Source organism: Petromyzon marinus, unplaced genomic scaffold (assembly GCF_048934315.1).
Source record: "Petromyzon marinus isolate PM22_M1 ecotype Great Lakes invasive population unplaced genomic scaffold, UKy_Petmar_22M1.pri1.0 PM_Scaffold_63, whole genome shotgun sequence".
Taxonomy (NCBI): Eukaryota; Metazoa; Chordata; class Hyperoartia; order Petromyzontiformes; family Petromyzontidae; genus Petromyzon; species Petromyzon marinus.
In genome coordinates, this window is record NW_027423645.1 from 11,807 (window position 1) to 17,709 (window position 5,903).

A 5,903-nucleotide genomic window follows, 5' to 3' on the forward strand; every position below is an offset into this window, starting at 1 on the left:
ATATAGAAAGGGCATACTAAATAAGATCCCAAATACTCAGGTATTGGGATAAAAACATGTAAATATATCACCCCCACCTTCCCTGAGCTTTCCAGGATGTTCAAGCAGACCATGTGCCTTTTTGGGAGCACATATCTGTGTGAAAAGCTCTTTTGCACCATGAACTTTAATAAGTCAAAGTACAGGTCCAAACTTACTGATGAGCATTTCAAGCCATACTGAGGGTCTCAATTGCTTCCTCCCTCAAGCCAAATGTGGCTCAGCTGTGTAAGAAGAGGAAGCGCTGCCAGGTCTCTGGAAGCATGGAGTAGGTAAGAGAAGCCTATGTTCTGAAGAACCGTTCATGTTCTGAACTGTTATTAATAAAGATTGAGAAGATTGGATCAGTTGCACTTTTTTTGGAATACTTGATGCGGCCCAGCCTCACCCAGACTCTACCTCCAGCGGCCCCCAGGTAAGTTGAGTTTGAGACTCCTGCTCTGAACGCATGTTTCTAAATATGGAGGGAAAAACTGGAAGACCTGGAGAACAATCCACGCGACCACGGGAGAGAGAGACATGCAAACTCCAAATATACAGGCGTCAGGGTCCGGATCGAACCCACGACCTCTTGCATACCAGGTGAAGGAGTTAACATCCCACCACCGCGGCACCCTTATGTACCAGGTTACGCAGTGTGTGTGTAATCACACACAACGACGTTGTGTTTAGTGTAATCACTCACAACGACGTTGTGTTTAGTGTAATCACTAACAACGACGTTGTGTTTAGTGTAATCACTAACAACGACGTTGTGTTTAGTGTAATCACTAACAACGACGTTGTGTTTAGTGTAATCACTAACAACGACGTTGTGTTTAGTGTAATCACTAACAACAACGTTGTGTTTAGTGTAATCACTAACAACGACGTTGTGTTGAGTGTAATAACTTACAACAACAACAACGTTGTGTTGAGTGTAATCACAGGCAACAATGTTGATGACACACAGCGTCCAACAGAGGGCGTCGTAGTCGTGCCATGGGGAGGCGGCGAGTGATGAACGCCACTGCGGCGCCGCAAAGAGATCAGAGCCGTGATATTTATTTATTTGTACACTGGAGGAGGAATCCGATGAGCTACGAAGTTCTTCATCACAAACGTCCAGCGTCTTGGCCGTCACGCTGGAACGAGGCCGATAAACGTGGAGGTATAAATGAGGGTGATGCTAAGTCGGTGTGACGTGCCCTAAGTGAGGTTGCCATGGGCGTGTGTGTTGGCCGTGTCAGGAGCGGGTGAGGAGGACGAGGCAAGGGGTGAGGAGGACGAGGTGAAGGGTAAGAGAACGAGGTCAGGGGTGAGGACGAGATGAGGTGTGAGGAGGACGAGGAGAGGGGTGAGGAGAACGAGGAGTGAAGAGAACGAGGGGTGAGGAGGACGAGGGGTGAGGAGGACGAGGAGTGAGGACGAGGGGTGAGGAGGACGAGGGGTGAGGAGGACGAGGGGTGAGGAGAACGAGGGGTGAGGAGGACGAGGGGTGAGGAGGACGAGGGGTGACGATGACGAGAGTGAGGAGGACGAGGGGTGAGGAGAGTGAGGGGTGAGGAGTAAGAAGAACGAGCTGTGGGGGTGAGGAGGACGAGGTGAGGGGTGAGAACGAGGTGAGGGTTGAGGACAAGTGAGCTGGACGAGGTGAGGGGTGAGAAAGGGGTGAGGGGTCAAGAGGACGAGGTGAGGGGTCAAGCGGACGACGTGAGGGGTAAGGAGGACGAGGTGAGGGGTGAGGAGGTGAGGAGCAGGGTGCGGTGGACGAGCGAGGGGTGAGGACGGGGGGGGTGAGAAGAAAAACGAGGTGAGGGGGTGAGGACGAGGAGTGAGGAGAGCGAGGGGTGAGGAGGACGAGGGGTGAGGAGGACGAGGGGTGAGGAGAGCGAGGGGTGAGGAGAGCGAGGGGTGAGGAGGACGAGGGGTGAGGAGGACGAGGGGTGAGGAGGACGAGGGGTGAGGACGAGGGGTGAAGAGGACGAGGGGTGAGGAGAGCGAGGGGTGAGGAGGACGAGGAATGAGGAGAGCGAGGGGTGAGGAGGATGAGGGGTGAGGAGGTGAGGGGTGAGGAGGACGAGTCGAGGGGTGAGGAGGAAGAGGTGAGGGGTAAGAAGAACGCGGTGTGGGTGAGAAGGACGAGGTGAGGGGTGAGGCGGGCGAGGCGTGAGGATGACGAGGCGCGGTGGACGAGGTGAGGGGTGAGGAAGACGAGCTGAGGGGTGAGGAGAACGAGCGGTGAGGAGGACAATGGGTGAGGACGAGCGGTGAGGAGGGTGAGGTGAGTAGGATGAGTCGAGTGGTGAGGAGGACAAGATGAGGGGTAAGAAGAACGAGGTGTGGGGTGAGGACGACGACGGGTGAGGAGGACGAGCTGAGGTGAGAGGTGAGGACGAGTCGAGGGGTGAGGAGGACGAGGGGTGAGGACGAGGGGTGACGATGACGAGAGTGAGGAGGACGAGGGGTGAGGAGAGTGAGGGGTGAGGAGTAAGAAGAACGAGCTGTGGGGGTGAGGAGGACGAGGTGAGGGGTGAGAACGAGGTGAGGGTTGAGGACAAGTGAGGTGGACGAGGTGAGGGGTGAGAAAGGGGTGAGGGGTCAAGAGGACGAGGTGAGGGGTCAAGCGGACGACGTGAGGGGTAAGGAGGACGAGGTGAGGGGTCAGGAGGATGAGGAGCAGGGTGCGGTGGACGAGCGAGGGGTGAGGAGAACGAGAAGTGAGGAGGACGGGGGGTGAGACGTAAGAAGAACGAGGTGTGGGGGTGAGGACGAGGGTTGAGGAGAGCGAGGGGTGAGGAGGATGAGGGGTGAGGAGGTGAGGGGTGAGGAGGACGAGTCGAGGGGTGAGGAGGAAGAGGTGAGGTGTAAGAAGAACGCGGTGTGGGTGAGAAGGACGAGGCGCGGGGTGCGGTGGACGAGGTGAGCTGAGGGGTGAAGAGAACGAGGGGTGAGGAGAACGAGCGGTGAGGACAATGGGTGAGGACGAGAGGTGAGGAGGGTGAGGTGAGGGGTGAGTAGGACGACTCTAGTGGTGAGGAGGACAAGATGAGGGGTAAGAAGAACGAGGTGTGGGGTGAGGAGGACGAGGCAAATGGTGAGGACAGCGAGAGGAGGGGAGGACGAGGAGTGAGGACGAGCTAAGGGTGAGGAGGACGAGGCGAGGGAGAGAAGAGGGGTGAGGAGGACGAGGTGAGCGGTGAGGACGACGACGGGTGAGGAGGACGAGCTGAGGTGAGAGGTGAGGACGAGTCGAGGGGTGAAGAGGGCGAGGTGAAAGGTGAGGCGGATGAGGGGTGAGGAGGACGATGGGTGAGGGGTGAGGACGAGGGGTGAGGGGTGAGGACGAGAGTGAGGAGGACGAGGGGTGAGGAGAGTGAGGGGTGAGGAGTAAGAAGAACGAGCTGCGGGGGTGAGGAGGACGAGGTGAGGGGTGAGAACGAGGTGAGGATTGAGGACAAGTGAGGTGAACGAGGTGAGGGGTCAAGAGGACGAGGTGAGGGGTCAAGAGGACGAGGTGAGGGGTCAAGAGGACGAGGTGAGGGGTCAAGCGGACGACGTGAGGGGTAAGGAGGACGAGGTGAGGGATGAGGAGGATGAGGAGCAGGGTGCGGTGGACGAGCGAGGGGTGAGGAGGACGGGGGGTGAGAAGTAAGAAGAACGAGATGTGGGGGTGAGGAGGACGAGGGGTGAGGAGGACGAGGTGAGGGCTGAGGAGAGCGAGGGGTGAGGAGAGCGAGGGGTGAGGAGAGCGAGGGGTGAGGACAGCGAGGGGTGAGGAGGACGAGGGGTGAGGAGGTGAGGAGCAGGGTGCGGTGGACAAGCGAGGGGTGAGGACGGGGGGTGAGAAGAAAAACGAGGTGAGGACGAGGGTTGAGGAGAGCGAGGGGTGAGGAGAGCGAGGGGTGAGGAGGACGAGGGGTGAGGAGGACGAGAGGTAAGGTGAGGGGTGAGAAGGACGAGTCGAGGGGTGAGGAAGACGAGGGGTGAGGAGGACGAGGGGTGAGGAGGACGAGGGGTGAGGAGGACGAGGGGTGAGAAGGACGAGTCGAGGGGTGAGGAGGACGAGGTGAGGGGTGAGGAAGACGAGCTGAGGGGTGAGGAGGACGAGGGGTGAGGAGGACGAGCTGAGGGGTAAAGAGGATGAGGTGAGGGGTGAGGAAGACGAGGTGGTGGGTGAGGATGATGTGAGGGGTGTGGACGAGGTGAAAGGTCAAGCGGACGACGTGAGGGGTGAGGACGAGGTGAGGAAGACGAGCTGAGGGGTAAGGAGGACGAGGTGAGGGGTGAAGAGGACGAGCTGAGGACGGGGTGAGGAGGACGAGGTGAGGGTGAGGAGGATGAGCTGAGGGGTGAGTACGAGGCGAGGGGTGAGGAGAACGAGGGGTGAGGAGGACGAAGCGAGGGGTGAGGAGGAGTGAAGAGGACGAGCTGAGGAGGACGAGGTGAGGGGTGAGGAGGACGAGGTGAGGGGTGAGGAGGACGAGGTGAGGGGTGAGTACGAGGCGAGGGGTGAGGAGGATGAGGAGCAGGGTGCGGTGGACGAGCGAGGGGTGAGGAGAACGAGAAGTGAGGAGGACGGGGGGTGAGACGTAAGAAGAACGAGGTGTGGGGGTGAGGACGAGGGTTGAGGAGAGCGAGGGGTGAGGAGGACGAGGAATGAGGAGAGCGAGGGGTGAGGAGGATGAGGGGTGAGGAGGATGAGGGGTGAGGAGGACGAGTCGAGGGGTGAGGAGGAAGAGGTGAGGTGTAAGAAGACCGCGGTGTGGGTGAGAAGGACGAGGTGAGGGGTGAGGCGGGCGAGGCGTGAGGATGACGAGGCGCGGTGGACGAGGTGAGCTGAGGGGTGAGGAGAACGAGGGGTGAGGAGAACGAGCGGTGAGGAGGACAATGGGTGAGGAGGACGAGAGGTGAGGAGGGTGAGGTGAGGGGTGAGTAGGACGACTTTAGTGGTGAGGAGGACAAGATGAGGAGTAAGAAGAACGAGGTGTGGGGTGAGGAGGACGAGGCAAATGGTGAGGACAGCGAGGGGAGGACGAGGAGTGAGGACGAGCTAAGGGTGAGGAGGACGAGGCGAGGGAGACGTGAGGGGTGAGGACGAGGTGAGCGGTGAGGACGACGACGGGTGAGGAGGACGAGCTGAGGTGAGAGGTGAGGACGAGTCGAGGGGTGAAGAGGACGAGGTGAAAGGTGAGGCGGATGAGGGGTGAGGAGGACGATGGGTGAGGGGTGAGGACGAGGGGTGAGGAGGACGAGGGGTGAGGAGAGTGAGGGGTGAGGAGTAAGAAGAACGAGCTGCGGGGGTGAGGAGGACGAGGTGAGGGGTGAGAACGAGGTGAGGATTGAGGACAAGTGAGGTGGACGAGGTGAGGGGTGAGAACGAGGTGAGGGGTCAAGAGGACGAGGTGAGGGGTCAAGAGGACGAGGTGAGGGGTCAAGAGGACGAGGCGAGGGGTCAAGCGGACGACGTGAGGGGTAAGGAGGACGAGGTGAGGGGTGAGGAGGATGAGGAGCAGGGTGCGGTGGACGAGCGAGGGGTGAGGAGGACGAGAAGTGAGGAGGACGGGGGGTGAGAAGTAAGAAGAACGAGGTGTGGGGGTGAGGAGGACGAGGGGTGAGGAGGACGAGGTGAGGGCTGAGGAGAGCGAGGGGTGAGGAGAGCGAGGGGTGAGGACAGCGAGGGGTGAGGAGGACGAGGTGAGGGCTGAGGAGAGCGAGGGGTGAGGAGAGCGAGGGGTGAGGAGGACGAGGGGTGAGGAGGACGAGGGGTGAGGAGGACGAGGGATGAGGAGGTGAGGAGCAGGGTGCGGTGGACGAGCGAGGGGTGAGGACGGGGGGTGAGAAGAAAAACGAGGTGAGGACGAGGGTTGAGGAGGACGAGGGGT